The 16837-nt window shown below is 48.0% G+C and overlaps 1 protein-coding gene and 1 long non-coding RNA gene across 4 annotated transcripts in view; one reads left to right on the top strand and one right to left on the bottom strand.

The window, feature by feature from the left end:
• Positions 1-784: 784 nt before the first annotated feature.
• Positions 785-4155, bottom strand: LOC145541142 (uncharacterized). Its single transcript, XR_014078800.1, has 2 exons — positions 4009-4155; positions 785-1972 (listed from the first exon to the last, which is right to left on the bottom strand). It is a non-coding gene; the product is annotated as an uncharacterized LOC145541142 (long non-coding RNA).
• Positions 3830-16837, top strand: part of TEX2 (testis expressed 2) — a 116368-nt gene continuing 103360 nt past the window's right edge. For all 3 annotated transcript variants that reach the window (XM_081576771.1, XM_081576770.1, XM_081576769.1), the window contains exon 1: positions 3830-3963. The gene's annotated coding sequence lies outside the window, so the exon portion shown is untranslated. The remainder of the gene's footprint in view (positions 3964-16837) is intronic.

Below are 16837 nucleotides of genomic sequence, written 5' to 3'. Positions count from 1 at the left end.
TCACTTTAGAGTGAAAATAATAGAAATCAGCAGGCAGGAATTTCCTCAACTTCCTGCCCTCCATCTATGAATGAATCTGCACCCACACCCATTCTTATCTATATCCAGCTTAAGTAGAAGAACAGATCCTCTACCTCCCCAAGGGCTTCTTCCCTGTCCCTGTGGGCTTCCTGGGACCCTGTCCCATCGGTCCTGTCCTGCCTGGCCTCTGCATTCTCTTTTCTTAGCTCTTCTCAGTCTAGCTCTAGCAAGACTCTGCGTCTCTAGCCCCACCCACACCGCTTTTGTCAGTGGCCTCAGTAACCTTCTGAAGCAGTAGTTCCTGGGCTTGGGATGGTGGCACTTGTGGTAAAGAACCCACCTGCCAAAGCAGGAGAAGTAGGTTCGATCCCTGGGTTGGGAAGATCCCCTAGAGGAGGAAATGGCAACCCACTCCAGAATTCTTGCCTAGAGAATCCCATGGACAGAGGAACTTGGCTGGCTACAGTCCCTGGGGTCACAAACAGACATGACTGAGCATCTGAGCACAGTCAGTAACCTTCTAATTTCCAAATCCCAAGGTATACGTTCAGATCTCTCCCCACTCTTCCTTAGGTTTTTATTACCTTTCTGGTTTCTCAATAGCCTTCATCTGGTGACCCTTAAAACATTATCAGGGACTTCCCTGGTGGTCCACTGATTAAGACTCTGCACTCAGAATGCATGGGGTGCCGGTTCAATATTTGGTCGGGAAACAGATTCCACATGTCCTGCAGCATGGTCACAAAAATAAATATATAAGCTAGCAACAATGAAAGTATTTTTAAAAAAATGAAACATTATTGGGGTTCCCCAGAGGTTATAAATGTCTGTTCTACGTCCCATAGCTCTTGGGCTTAACTCTGTGGAGGCCAATAATGGTCTATCAATATGTCAGTCTTTCTCTGCTAGATCTAGTGCCAAAAGTCCACCATTTTTGCACTTAAAATAAAATTCTGTCTTCATCCCCAGTGCTGAGCACACCAGTTGGTACTTATGGAGCTCTTAGTAATTGTTCATTAATAGTGCAGCTTGTGGCACAATGGGTCCCTAATCCTTTTTTTTTCTGATGTATAAGCGTATCAACTTTTTGTTTTTGTGTACTTCATAACCGTTTCTCTTGCCAAGACAGAAGTGCAGTATCAAAAAATTGCAGTAAAAATCTTAGAGCATTTTTTTTAAGTTTCATGAGAAAATAACAATTGTCTTGAAATGTCACAATTGGGAATAATTCAAGTATACTGGAATCTGCAGGCTTAAACTGAAGCCTGGGTTGTGAGACTTGGGGGATGGTTGGCGGGCGGTGGGGAAGGGAGGTAGATGCCAGAGTTATAACTTAGATTTGAATTTCTGTGACTTCTATCTCTTCTGTAGGTAGAAAAAATTTAGTTCACTTTGTACATACTGTTCCTATAGATACTTGGGAGACAAAGTAAGGAATCTTGTTTGATATTTGAATTTAGCATCACAATCCTTGGCCTTTGTCATTGGTCACTTTACTGAGTCACAGATACAAAGGTTTAAAATCACTCTTTTCATTTGTAAGTTCAAAGTACGTGTACATTCATATATATTCTTTACTGATTTGGTTTTCATGCCAGTCCAAGGAGGCAGAATTTGTTATCATCATCCCCTTTTATAGATGAGCAGTCAGAGGCTCAAAAGGATTTAATGATATGTCTTGTTCAAGGTCAAACAGATGGTACGTTAGAGCAATGGAACTTAAACTCCAAGGCAGTGCTGCTATATTAATTATACTGTCTTTTGGTGAAGTGCAGTGATGTTTGCTTCTTTTGCCTTTTGAAGTTAGCCATCCTGTTTCTGGCAAGAGGGAAGGGCACTTTGGCAGGCACTGGAGCAGGCAGTTAGGAGGTCATGAAGGCTGGCTCTTTCTTAAGCTAGTCTTGTAACCTTGGACACATTACCAGTCTTCTGTGAGCTTCCGTTTCTGCATCTGTAAAATGGAGAAAATAACAACCACACTTACTCACAGGGTTCTTATAAGGTTTCAAATGAATTAATGTGTGCAAAGATCTTGACATAGTGTTGGCCCAGAGTACCTCTTAAAGGTAGGAGGAAGTGTTCATATTATTACATTATTATACATTTGTTTATTTTTCAAAGCATCCAAATTTCTCACTTTTCAAAAGGAAGGGCTCCTTCTTAGTGTTTATGCTGGATCTTACGGGCCTCCAAGTTGAAGTCAGGTTAACACTATATTAATTAACCTAATATTTATGTAGGGTTTTGCCTGGGCAAGGAAGATGGGGGTGGGCACTCTGAGATACACCATGCCAGCTTCCCCAGGACCCTTGTAGTGGTACAGCTCCAGGCCCCCTCACCTTCACTGCCCACTCCATCCCCACCAAATGGTGGAGGTTTTAAGGTGTGGCCAAGACAAACTTTGGGCTGTTTCTCTAGTGCTAACAGCCTTTGTTGCACATTTCCAGATACCCAAGGCTGGAACCCTCTGCATTTAAAACAAGAATTCATTTTCCTTTGGGAGGGCCAAGGGAAGCAAATAATGTTCCCAGGCAGTGATGTCTGCAACCCAGAGACTTAATCTCGATGAGGCTGATGAATGTGTGTGTCGAGCTGTTCCTGGCAAACACAACACCCACAGAAATCACAGCAAAAAACAAAACAAACAACCAGCCAAAACACCACCACCACCACCACCACCACCACCACCTCCACCACCACCACCAGCTATACGATTGTTCTTTGAAGGCGGTTTGCTTCTCATTGGAGGGGTCTAGGCAGAAGAGGCTCATTTTCAGGGAGGGACTTCTGGGTCAGATGGATGTCTGAGACACAGGGAGGAGGAGAGGCATGTGTTTGGGAGAATGGGCAGGGCTGGATGGCGTTGGAACCCAGGCACCTTCCTGGGGTTATGACTGGGCCTGGTGATGGCAACAAGGAAGGGTGTGTTTTTCCATTTAAGTATTTAAGCATTGTCTCGCGAGTCAGAGAACAAGACGGCCTTGTTGCTTCAGCCCAGCCCGGTGCCCTTCAGACTCAGTTCTTGACGTGACCCATTCAGGGAACTGTCCTGAGTTTCTCAGTAGGCGACCTCCAGCCAAACTAGCAAATCTCCCAACCATATTACTGTTTTTGAGGATAAAGAAGAGCTTATCTTTATTTATGGCAGTTGCACTTGAACTTCATTGCCATGAGGGACTTGAAATAATACGTGCCTGCCTGTATATGTGGCTCTTGTACCAACACTACCTACATCAGAATCACCTCGGGGGATCGGCGCTGAAAAATACATATTTTCCCCAGTCCCATTCCAGACACACGGAATGTGTGTTAAATATGTTTTACAAAATTCTCCAGGATGAAGCTGGATAATTTTTAAGCCAATTTCTGGGACTGGACGGGAACAGATGTGCCGGACGGCCCTATGAAACTCAAATTCGAGTCAATGTGCCAAGCGAGGAGACCCTGGGGACCTATGTTTCTCTTTCTGACAGAGGCAGGTTCTGTCCCCACTTGTTGCTAGACTTCAGGAAGCGGAAATTAATAAATGCAAAAAGTGCTGAGGAGAGCGAGGTTGCCGGACTAGGAGAGAAAAGGTCTCATCCCTTCCACCCCAGGCTCTCCCAGGTAACCCCGCAGCCCCCCCTCTCCCCAGCCCCGTGGGCGGCGGCCTCTTTAACAGACCCGACCAATCGCACGCCCATTTCCGCGGCCGCTCCCCGGCGCGCTGGTAGGGGCTGGATTGGCCGGGCCTGGCGCGAAGCCGGCTCCGCCCCTGCCGCCCTCTGGTTGGCGGCGGCGGCCACGGGCGCGGGGCGGGTCCGCCGGCGGGGCGGGGCGGCCGGTGCCCCGGGGGCGGGTGGGCGGCAGGACGGCGGCCCGAGCACGAAACCGAGTGGGGTCTGCGGCGGCCGTGAAGCACGGGCGCCGGCGCAGTACGATGAGGCAGCCAGTGGATCCGGGGTGAGCGTTCCTGGGGCCGGGCGGAGCGGTGGAGGGAGCGCCCACCGAGAAGGCCGGGGCTGGGGGCGGCTCCGGCTCCTCAGGGTCCGGGGTACAGCCGGGGGGCCGGCGGCCGTTGGCGCGGCTGGGCGCGGGGGTCCGGTCCCCCAGGGCCCCACCCCGCTGTCACGGTCCGGGTTGACAGGGACGCCTACCCGCGAGGCCCCCGGGCGCACCCTTCTTTCCTCTGGGGGCGGTGTGGGGCGGTCTGGGCTTGGCCCCGCCAGAGGTGCCCGCCGGCTAGCCCCCCAGCCTGCTGTCCACGGGCTCCGGGCTCGGCGCCGGCCGGGGAGGACCGTCCACACGCAAACTGAGGGAAAACAGCTTGTAATTTTATGAATGGGGCCCCGGGTTCTGGTCTCCCCCGGCGCTCACGTCGCGAAACGCCTGGAAGTCGAGAACCGCAGTTACTTTTACGCGAATCTTTCAGAGGCTCTCTCTGCTCCTCGGGTTGTTTTTCGCCAGCTCTTGGAAATCGCGGGTGGCAGTAGGTGGTTCGCGTGCCTTAGACTTGAGACGACGGCGTTCTGAACGCCGGGGGTTTTGGAAGGTTAACAAGTGACATTGGGCTGAGGCCTAACGCCAGGTGCCCTGCCCGGAGCGTGGGGTGTGACGGCGGAGGCTGTGCTGCTGGCGAGCGCAGGAACGAATCGGTGGGACCACAGATAGGCTGAACCGCTGCCCAGAACGCTCGGCTGACGCGGGAGTCGGTGCAGGGGAGTTTTCCCCTCTTGAAAATGCCTTTTGGAAAACTTAGCCCCTCGGTGGGTTGATGGTGACTGAAACCATCGGTTGTTATGGTTACAGGACATCCATCCAATGTAAGGGCAAAGCCTGTCTCCACCCTCGCTCTTCCTCCAAAGCCATGAAGTACTTTGTCACTACCGTCTTTAACAGACTCTACCCAGGGAGAGCATACTTTTTTAGTTGGAGGAAAAGCGTGGGCTCCATGAAGGCAGGAGTGCTACCATATTCATGTTTGAAGTTCTAGGTTGTGACACCTCTGCTGCTCTGCGCAGACGTTGAAAAGAACCAGCCTTTCGCATGTTTTGATGGTTTTCATCAAAGGCTTTAAAGGAGTCCTTTCAGGAGCCTGATGTAAGCTGGAAGGAAAACAATGAGTAACTTTCATATGGAAGCCAATAAGGAAAAACGGAGGCGCAAATGGTCCTTGAACTCTGGAATGGGGAGTGTTTGCAGAGTTTAGATTTTTTTTTTTTTGACCGCCCAGCTAATGGGATCTTAGTTCTGGGACCAGGGATCAAACCAGGGCCCTGGGCAGTGAGTGCACAAAGTCCTTACCACTGGGCTGCCAGGGAATTCCTGAAAGTTTGGGTTTGTGGATTTAGAGCTGGGTGACACAGTGCAGCTTATCTCCAGGGAGGTATTGAAAGAGCAAAAGTGCCATTTTGTCAGCTCTGGTTGTTGTTGTTTAGTCGCTAGGTCGGGTTCTACTCTTTGCGACCCCATGGACTGTAGCCTGCCGGGCTTCTCTGTCCATGGGGTTTCCCAGGCAAGAATACTGGAGTGGGTTGCCATTTCTTTCTCCAGGGGATCTTCCTGACCCAGCGATCAAACTGCCTGAGTCCCCTGAATTGGCAGGCAGATGCTTTACCATTGAGCCCCTAGGGAAGCCCTATCAGCTCTTACCCAACCCTTAAATCATTACAGCATTCTTTCAGATTCTTCTAAAAGTTGGTGATTGAGCTAAACTTTATGTAAAACAAACAGCCTCCTGAGATGATGAGATTTTTGCCAGACGGTTTCTTTTTTTCACATGGGCCTCAGGGTTGGGGGTGGTGGAGAGCTGTGGGTGAACTGGACTTGTCTGCATTTATCTCCAGGAAAGGTGCTATGCCTGAGAGGAAGGAGATTAACAAACCAATTCAGATCAGATGATGGTGGTAATTGAGGCAACGGCCCAGAGGAAGGGGAAGAGAGAGTGCAGGGGTTTTGGTGGGACTAAGGGGACCAGGCCTTGTTGGAGGTTTGAAGAGCAAGTAGAAAGTCATCTCGTGAGAAGATTGGAGAAACAGCAATGCTGAGTGTATCGTTTGCATATTAGAGTATGGATTTGAAATGCATCTGGAAAAGAAGCAGGAAAGATTGTTGTTAGTCTTTTAGGTAGGATAAATGTATAGGATGTTTGGGAGTTCTGGTCCCAGTGAGATGGCATGTAGTCAAAAAATATTCACTTAACTAATTTTCGTTGAGAGTTGGCCATATGCCGGAAAATTTGAGGCATTCTGGGTACAATGGAGAAAAAAGACAGGTCAAGAGTTTGTTTCTGCATCCATATGATTTACCTTCCCTCCCAAAGCTCATAACTTCTGAGGATTTTCTGCAGCTCTTGAAGAAAGAAAGAGGTGAAATGCACAGAATATTACTTATTGTAAGAACGAAACAGGACAGTGGGGAAATCCCACTATAGGTCATTTTGGGTATCAAACTGGATCTTCCAAGACTGCTCTTCTGTGTCAGATTTGGTATCTCTTCATCCTCATATCTGTTGACCAGTGTCTTTTGATGGTGTTAAGTTCTTTTTAACCTTTCCCTCTGTTAGTGAGTTTACTCAGAGGTTTGGAAGTCGGTCAGCTGTCCCTGCCCTCCAGGTGCTTCCAGTTCATTTTCTTTGCCTGAGTGTCATTCAGGGTCAGCTTTCTTCTGTCTGATCCTTATTCTCACCAGAGTGTCCCCCTGGGGAATTGCTGAGGTCACAGGGAATTGTTTGTTCTTTAATTCTGTCCCAAGGCAAAAGGTGGTTGATATAGAAGGAGCATTTGCTGAATTCCAGCTCTGCCATTGCTGCTTTCTCTGTGTATATTGGGTTGGCCATAAAGTTCATTTGGGTTTCCCCATAACATCTTATGGAGAAACCTGAATCCATGTTTTGGCCAACCCAGTATATCCTCTTTTGTCTTTGAGCAGCCCTCTAAGGGAGACAGGTGCTGGTAGCCTCAATGTTGGACTTCCCAGGTGGTAAAGAATCCACCTGCCGATGCCAGAGACACAAGAGATGCAGGTTCGATCCCTGGGTTGGGAAGATCCCCTGGAGTAGGACATGGTAACCCGCTCTAGTATTGCCTAGAAAATTCCATGGACAGAGGAGCGTGGCAGGACAGTACATGGGGTCGCAAAGAGATTTGACTGAGTGAGCGGGCAGGTGCGCGCAGGCGCACACACACAGAGTCTCAGTTTACAGGAGAGGAAACTGAGAGCGGTTCAGTAACTTGCCCAGGGCAGAAGCTGGTTAGTTGGTGGAACAAGATCTTAGTTCTCTGACCAAGGATTGAACCTAGGCCCTGGGCAGTGAAAGCAGAGCCCTAACCACTGGACCACCAGGGAATTCCCTGGAACAAGAACTTCAGTCTAGGACTTTCTGATCCCAAATGTACTTTTTCCATAGTATACCACGTTGCTTTTCCCAGAAGAAAGACAGTTTATCATAGTCTAGCACAGGGCCTTCTTGGACACATGAAAGGTCAGGTTCAGAGATGTTCAGGGAATTGCCACAGTTAATGTGCTGATGGTGGAGCAGTGTTAGCACCCTGTGTCCTGCCTCTTTGCCAGGGGTGTTTTTGGGTAATTCATATGACTCTTGGGAAATTTGAGCTTACTGCCATGAAAAGGTGACCAGACTTACCAGGTCTGTATCCCAGTGCTTCTATTTACTAGCTCTGTGACCTTGGGCAAACTGTTTTCTCTGTGTACCTCAGTTTCTTTATCTGTAAAATGGAACAGTGTTCACATTTCCACAAACGTAAGACAATACACTCTGTCTCATCTTAACATTTCTGAAAAGGAAAGAAAGTGAAAGTGAAGTTGCTCAGTTGTGTCTGACTCTTTGTGACGCCATGGGCTGTAACCTACCAGGCTCCTCTGTCCATGGGATTTTACAGGCAAGAGTACTGGAGTGGGTTGCCATTTCCTTCTCCAGGAGATCTTCCCGACCCAGGGATTGAACCCGGGTCTCCCACTTTGTAGGCAGACGCTTTCACGGTCTGAGCCACCAGGGAAGCCAAAGTATCTTTTAAATCTATGAGGTCTGACAGTTGTAGTTGGCATGACTTCCTTTTTTCGTACATAAAATAATGGTGTCCTAGGGGGGTCCTGGGTCACATGAACCATGCTAGTACATTCTCTGTCGGTAGTTGTGAGGATTACACGAAGTTATTCGTGTGCCTGGCACAGCGTGGGCACCCAGGAACACGTGATGCTGTCGAGGGACAGAACGTAAGGTTGACTGGTGGGTGGCTCTGGAGGAGAGCTCGGGAGCATCTCGTAAGATTTGCCACTCGGAGCCCAGGCAGTAATCCACGATCTGTGGGCTGCAGGAACATTTTCCAGTTTGTGTGGAGCTCTGTCCTTTGGCTGACTCTTGTCCCCGTGAGAAGCATTAACTTCAGGAGCTAACCAGCCATGGACAGACAGCTCCCTGCCTATTCATTAAGTTCTTTGTCAACTTCAAATCCCAAGTTAAAAATAACTATCCTTATGAGAAGTTTGGAAACCTGGGCTGATGTGAATACTCTTATGTGTCAGTTTTAAAGCACCTCAGGGTTTTGTGCAAGATTCCATGTTGCCTCTTGCCAAACTCCTTGTGATGCTGAATTGCATCGTGTGAAGTGTCTGTGCGGCCCCATTCATCAGTGGGGTGCTCGGAGGTCAGACAACTACGGAAACCCTGAGTTTCTGAGTGAGGTGCAGAGAGCACTGCAGTTGGTGTTAAGAGACCCGTTGGCCGTCCTGGGGTTTCTCCAGTTATTATGTGTGTCTTGGGCACTTCATTTCCCCACTCTGGACCTTGACGGTCTCTTTTCCAGTGTGGACTTGATTTCTTAGTCTCCTTCCCCCACTCCCTCCAATACAGTGTCATTGATTATGTGAGTTTATGAATTTAAGGATCTGAGAAGTTAAATGTTTGAAAGAAAGGAAAGGACTCCTGAAGTCTCAGGTGGATGTTTGTGCTAGTGCTTTTGCAATGAGAAAACATGGGTAGGTGATAACAATAAGAGTAACTGTCATTGCTGGAGAATTGCTGTGTGCCAGGCACTGTTCCCACTTTTCAACCTCACATCATCCTGTGAATGCTTATGCTCAATCGTGTCTGACTCTTTGTGACCCTATGGACTGTGGCCCCCCAGGCTCCTCTGTCCATGGAGTTTTCCAGGCAAGAATCCTGGAATGAGTTGCCATTTCCTACTGCAGGGGATCTTCTGACCCAGGGATCAAACCCCAGTCTCCATTGGCAGGTGGATTCTTTACCCCTGCGCCACCTGGGAAGTCCTTATGAGTAGTGGACCCTAGTATCAATCTTATTCTAAGGTGAGAAAGCCGAAGTTCAGAGTTAAGTAATGTGTTCAGGATCACGCAGCGAGGACAGGGGCTTATGGCTGGGGCTAGAACTCAGGCTTATGTTGCTCCCCAGTGTGAGTTCTGTGGTTGTTTCAGGGGGAGCCTGAAAAAGAAGATTTTGAAATCTTCTAAGCTATGTGCCCTGGAAGTTTTCTCAGTTCAAAAAGTGCAATTTCCCTTTGCTTTGGGGTCGTACATTCCCAGTCTCTTACTGTGTACTGACCCCAGTTTAAATTCTGAGTTCTCCTTTAGAACATCTGCTGTTTATTGAGAGAACTTTGTTAAATTTAAGGACGAACCCTATGGGAGTTGCAGAAGACTTAAGTCCTCTGTGGTTCTTCTTTGGTGAACAAAAGCCACAGGCCAGGTCACTGTGAGCATAGATAGGACTGTTGAGAGAAGGATCTGGCCTTTCTGTGAAGAAGCTGCTGGAGTGGCTAATGGGTGGGCTTTGAAACAACCTAGGGACCTTTGTTGGGTTTGCCCAGAAGATCGGCTCTAAGGGCTTTCCCCCAAAGAGATGATTGGACACACGGAGCCCCTCCCGGGCTTATCCTAACAGTTGAGACCAGGACAGGGCAAGAGGATCCCTCTTCAACTTGTTTAGAATTTGAGATTTAAAACCACCCCCACCCCAATCCTTGCAGGATTATTTGAGAATAATTTGAGAATCACAATATGCATTTCGTAAGTTTCATTTCACGTTTGTTACTTAAAGCTGACATAAGCCGGCCTGTTCTCTTTCTCAATTTTAAGTCCTTTTTTTACACTTAATGTTGTCTTTTTTTTTTTTTAATAAATTTATTTATTTTAGTTGGGGGCTAATTACTTTACAATATTGTAATAGTTTTTGCCATACATTGACATGAATCAGCCATGGGTTTACATGTGTTCCCCTTCCTGGACCCCCCACCCACCTCCCTCCCCATCCCATCCCTCTGGGTCATCCCATTGCCCCGGCCCTGAGCCCTTGTCTCATGCATCGAACATGGAGTGGTGTTCTGTTTCACACATGATAATATACATGTTTCAATGCTATTCTCCAAGAACGTCCCACCCTCACCTTCTTCCTCAGAGTCCATAAAATTGTTCTATGCATCTGTGTCTCTTATTCTGTCTCGCATATAGGGTTATCGTTACCATCTTTCAAATTCCATATATATGCATTAGTATACTGTATTGTTGTTTTTCTTTCTGGCTTACTTCACTCTGTATAATGGGCTCGAGTTTCATCCATCTCAGTAGAACCGATTCAAATGTATTTTTTTTAATGGCTGAGTAATATTCCATTGTGTATATGTACCACAGCTTCCTTATCCATTCGTCTGCTGATGGACATCTAGGTTGCTTCCATGTCCTGGCTATTGTAAACAGTGCTGCGATGAACATTGGGGTACACGCGTCTCTTTCAATTCTGGTTTCCTCGGTGTATATGCCCAGCAGTGGGATTGCTGGGTCATATATGGCATCACTCATTATTAGAGAAATGCAAATCAAAACCACAATGAGGTATCATTTCACACCAGTCAGAATGGCTGCTATCCAAAAGTCTACAAGCAATAAATGCTGGAGAGGGTGTGGAGAAAAGGGAACCCTCTTACACTGTTGGTGGGAATGCAAACTAGTACAGCCACTATGGAGAACAGTGTGGAGATTCCTTAAAAAACTGGGAATAGAACTGCCATTAATGTTGTCTTTTAAGCAGTGTTCCTCAAGATGGTTCAATGTATCATTTGGGGCTGGAAATACAAAATTTAAAAATCTTACCACTGAAAGGACTGACTGAACAGCGATCATCACTCATTAAACAAGTATCTATCTGAGTGTCTGCTGGAGCCAAGCATTGTGCTTAGCATTGGAAAGAAACCCAAAGGGGAGCGAAACAGATGTGTTCCCTGCTGGCACACAGCACATTATGTAGTCTACACAGTAAACAAGTCAACTGATGTGCGTTGTATATATTAAATTGTGAGAAGTTGGAAGTCTCCTTCCTCTGAGGGGGAAAAAACAGGCCCCAGAAAGAATAAAGGGAGGGGAGCTGGTGTTGGGAAGGTGCCTCAAGGGAGGGAGCGGCTTGTGGCTGTGGTGAGGAGGGGCGGAGAGGACTGGATGAAGGAAGGAGCAGCGGGCACATCACAGAGCAGAGGGGAAGGGCTGGGACTCCGAGCCTGTCACTACTTGAGGCACCGTGGGAATGTCTTACAGAGGTTTGCTGACTCGCAGGCATCAGGGCACTTACTTGGCCTGGAAGGGGGTGAACTTGTGTTTCTGGGTCCACATTTCCCTCATCCTGGGTGTAAAGTAGCCAGAGGGTGGTGGGTGGGACCAAAATGGCCCCTGCTCATGTCCTCTGGAGGCAGCCCTGCATGGCGTGGTGTGGGGCAGCCACGTGCTAACCACAGCCCGGCCGCTGGGCAGCGCTTGCCGTGGGGCCTCTGCAGTGCCCACAGGGCTCACTTGAAAGCTGGGGTGGACCGGAAGCATTGTTCTTCAGTCTGCGGGCATCTGCGTTAGTGTTGGGATGGGGAGGGAAATTGATTATTAGCCTTTTCTACTGATAAGATAAGCAGACAGGGGCCTTACTGTCAGGTGGTAAGCATGATGGCTCCGAGCAGCTGAGAGCAGAACCCACCTGAACCCGGCCTCCGAAGACGCTCGGTGCCGTGCTGCCTAACGCCCGACACAGCCCGGGATCACGAAGGAGGAGAACTTCATAAAACAGGTCACTGGCTGTGTTGGTTCTTGGCCTGGCTTGAGAGGTTTGGTAAAATGCTATGCACCCAGCCATATCAAAGTTTATAATTACCCTCCAGAATATGTGTTAGAACAGATTGAATTTGTATATAATTGCATTAGTTCCTTTAAAAAAAAAAGAAGTCTGTTATTCTGGAGAGAAATTTTAAATACACGAAAGTAAGGAAGGAAAAATGAGCCTCCTGTATCATCACTCAGTTTGAGTGATGATCAACATTTTCCATTCTTGTTCCCAGATAGTTTCACATTTGAAGCATTGTTGGTGGATTTTCTGTCACAGTATAAACATGTCTTTGGGATATAAAATCACATGGTAGATACGGTCCTAGAGAAGAAATTGCTGCATGCTGCATCATTACAGGACATCGTTAGAGGACTGGTGTTAGTGGTTGCCATTCCAAATCTGAAATGAATATTTCTTGCAAGCCTGTTATAGACTTGCTTATGAAAAGTAGGCACAAAATTAGATGGCCAAATAATCGATGTATTTACTGAGAATATCAACTGTATTGGGCAATGTGTAAGATATATTTGAAAAAAGCTTCCCAGGTGGCGCAGTGGTAAAGAATCTGCCTGCCAGTGCAGGAGACATAAGAGATGCGGGTTCAGTCCCTGGGTCAGGAAGATCCCCTGGAGAAGAAAATGGCAACCCATTCCAGTATTCTTGCCTGGAAAATTCCATGGACAGAGGAGCCTGGGCAGGCTACAGTCCATAGGGGTAACAAAGAGTCGGACATGAGTGAGTGCGTGCGCGTGCACGTGCACACACACACACAGGAAAAGAATAAGTCTTCACAGTGGCTTGTGAAATCCTGGTCCCTTTCTTCCTCACAAGGAATCACGTTATTTTCAACATTCCTGGCAAATAAAATATACACAAAGCCCAAACTATGAGACTAACTAAAAAGCACTGTTTTTTGGTGTATATTAATTTCAGTCCAGATTATAGCATTCACTTATAAAATCGAGAAGGATACAGCTATATGTTGAAAGTCTCTATCTGTTAAACTTTTGTGTGTTTTTTAAGGAGAATTCAAACCTGCAGAGAACCTTATAGCAGCACCTCTGTGGAACTCTTTCCAACAGACCCTTCTGTAGTGTTGAGAACGTGCCCCATCTGTGCTGTCATTATGGTGGCCTCTAGCTGCCTTGACTATCAAACACTTGCAAGGTGGCTAGTGCAACTGTGAAACTGAGTTTTAATCTTAGTTATTTTTCAGTTAAATAGCTCCATGTGGTCACATTGATGGTGTCATAAACCCTGGAGCTACACTGTTCAAGCTCTGCTTTAGGAAAAATCCCGCAGAAACTAATTTGGACAACAAATGAGAGAGCACAATTCCTGTGTAAGTCCTGAACTCAGAATGTTGTAGAGAAAAGGAGTTTGATTATGTAGGAGGAAGAACCCCTCTTGGGGTTCATGGTCTTCCTCTAAGAGCACGGTTTTGGCAGCTCAGTGACCTGAGAGGTTAGATTTGATGTGGGGTGTCTCCCAAGGCTCAGATCTTATGAAATACGGAGTGACTCTCTCCAATGCAAAGCGCTTGTGCTGCTCTTGCATCACAGAAGGTCTCTAAGAGGTAGACGGGAATCTGTTGAGTGGCTCATATGATGGTTTCAGGTGGTAGAGTGACCTCACCCTTGGTAGCTGCATTCATTGCCAGGAGGGTTTAGAGGTTCAGAGGAGACATGCCAAGGGCCTGGGCTGTCTTAGTCACCTTTTTCCTCCCTGGCACATAGTACGTGCTCAATAAATATGTTTCAAAAACGGATGACAGTTTTTAAGAATGGATTTAAGAGCAAGTAAGGAGAAGAGCTTTAAATTTGTCTAGAAATTCTGAAAAATAGGTGCCAAAGGAAGTAAGTGTAATACCAGTGAGCTGCAGAGTGTATACAGCCAATATTTGCTGCCAGAGGTAATTGACATTTCTCTTCACTGCAAATGCAAGCTGGCTCTTATCTCGTCCGTTACCAGGTGCTGTTATTTTCATCTCTTAAACATCTCTTGAACAGTTCTCTTTCTCTTCAGCTTCACTGCCGCCACTCTAGTCCAAACAACTCTCTTGGTTTTGAAGCAGCAGCAGCCCCCTGTTCTTCCCACAGCCGCTTTCCCTCCACTCTATAATCTTTGCACCCCTCTGCAGCCGGAGTGGTCTCTTTCTCTTAAAAATTCCTAATGTGATCACACCACGTCCTTGTTCCCAGTCCTAGGAAGGCTTCTTGTTGCTCCCAGGATAAGAGCCACATTCTGAACCTGGTCTGCAAAGTCCTGTGTGATTCAGCGCCCCCACCCACCTCTGCTGCAGCCTGATCCCAGGCCTCTCCCCTCTCAGTTAATTAGAGTCCATGACCCTTCTGTTCCCATCTGGAAGGGAGCCCAGCCTTTCAGGAACTGAACCACCTTGCATCTCCCTCTTCAGGAAGCGGCTCCGCCTCCTCACCTCGCTCCCTTTTTCTCTCTTGTTCTTTACACCACTTCTTGCTGTTGTTGTGACGTATTCTTTAGGAGACATCTGCTTTCCCACTTCTTCCAGGAGGGCAGGGACCTCATCCATTGTGCTCACGATTATATACCCAGTGCCTTGCTCAGCATCTGACCCACTGCACGAGCTTCTTAAATGTTTGCTGGGTGAGTGAATGAATGAATGAATGAATGTAAGCACATTAGGAACAGGGGGGACCTCGAAGAATGCTCTTTAACACTTGGATTTATTGGAAGGATTGGGTAGTTTTTAGAGCAGGATAACCTGAGACGGGAAATGGCCAGGCTGGGGGCTGAGGGTGGAGGAATAGTGCATGGGAATCTGTGGTTGGAGCTGTCTGGTGGGTTTAGTACTGTCTTACAGGAGAAATGTCTTGACCCACACTTGAAAAGCATTTGCCTCCCGAGTTAAGGGTGGCCCTCCTGTCTGACTTCTGTCCCTGCCCTCAGGAGGCATCCCTCTCACTGAGTATATGCTTAGTCGCACTGGGCTCCAATTTGAGACCTCACGGTTGGAGTCTTCCGTATACAACCCACAGACAGGGATATAGTAGTCTTCCTGTCTGGAATTTCTAGAGTCGGGATTCTGCCCTGTTCATGTCTGTCTCTCTTTCCTCGCTTTCCACCATGGCTTTTACTTCCATTGGCACCCCTGGGCTGTTCTCCACGGGTGGTGGCGCTACTCCAAAATCATGCCAGGTGGGTCCTAAAAAGAGTTCTTGGCAGTGTTGTCCTCAGTCACCTCTGATTCTGTGACCCCATGGACTGAAGCCCGCCAGGCTCCTCTGTCTGTGAAATCTCCCAGGCAAGGATACTGGAGTGGGTTGGATGGGTTGCCATTTCCTCCTCCAGGGGGTCTTCCCCGACCTGAGGATCGAACCCTTGTCTCCTGCATTGGCAGAGAGATTCTTTACCGCTGAGCCACCTGGGAAGCGCTCTTGGCAGCAGTGGGAGGGGATTCTAGTTGTACCTTGTCCGGGAAGAGACTCCCAGCCACTGGGAAGAACGGAGGCAGCTGTGTTCAGTCCTGACCCTGCCGGTGAGGAGACGCCCTCTTCCTGGGCCACTTCTAGCTGAAGGGAGGAGCCTGCCGGTGCTCATCAGATCCTCTTGTCATGTGGGAGAGACTCAAAGGGGAAACCTGGATCTTCACCAGAAACTATGAATTTCTAACTAGGAAATGGAAGGACTTGGCAGAGATGGTGGTTACATTTCTTCTATAACTTTTGTGATTCTGAAAGAGAAAACTGGGATGTTTTCTCAGTTTGATGGGATGTCACTAGCTGGTTTCCTAGGTAATGTGTGTTTTTGTTTTTATTTTTGGAAGGAAGGGGCTGGTTCCCTGAACCAGAGCCTCCAATAACCAGAGAGAAGGTATTTCATGAAGACCAGAGTGATATGTCTTCCAGGAGTCTTGCAAGTCTGGTTAAGAAGGCTTTAAGCTGAATATTAAGGGGACAGAAAAGTGTCCAGGAAAATGGCAGAACCAGAGACTATAGAGACCTGTGTGACTTAGCAGCAGTGTGGGTACTGAAGTGGTGCCCAGGAACTCCAAGTGGGAACTGGCATCAGCTGGTTGAGAACACCACTGGTGGAGGGTGAGCAGGTGATGCCTCCATGCCCTGGAAACCTTAACAGCTCAGCCAGGTAACTGTGATCTGGTGGGAGGGAGGGTTAGAATAGAGCCAGGCAGTGTGGGTACACCGGGCTCTAAAAGAAAACCTGCGAGATTCACTACGTGTGCCCTGATCAAGTCGGAGGGAAGGCTGGCGGGAAACGTTTCAATGACGATAGAGGAGAGGGCCGGTTATGTCACTGTAGGACTCTGCCTGCCAGACTGAGGGGGCGATGATTTGTTTTTTCATAGGCAGATTTTAAAACACGCCTCCTGGCAGGTGTAGTGGACCAAGCAAATGTTTGTATAAGGTGAATTCCATTCAGAGTGGACCATGTGGTAGATTCTAACCCTACCTTGCTGATCATTTTACCTCTGAGAGCAGGTAAAGGGAAGTGTGTGTGTGTGTGTGTGTGTGTGTGTGTGTGTGTGTGTGTGTGGTCCTGCTGGGACCTAACGGTGACAAATGAGGAAAAGCCGGTTGACAGCAAGGATGGGGGAAGCCATGCAGACAGCAGGGGGACCTGTGGCTGTGGCCAGCAGTAGGCAGAGCTCGGGGTAGGGGAGGCCGGCTCCACAGTGCCTGCTTTCCACCCTGCAGTCACTGGGCTGAGCATCTCCTACCTCAT

Source organism: Giraffa tippelskirchi, chromosome 3 (genome assembly GCF_054371585.1).
Source record: "Giraffa tippelskirchi isolate mGirTip1 chromosome 3, T2T-mGirTip1v1.2.pri, whole genome shotgun sequence".
Taxonomy (NCBI): Eukaryota; Metazoa; Chordata; class Mammalia; order Artiodactyla; family Giraffidae; genus Giraffa; species Giraffa tippelskirchi.
The sequence above is the reverse complement of the archived record's forward strand: the minus strand, read 5'-3'. Positions and strand labels throughout refer to the sequence as shown.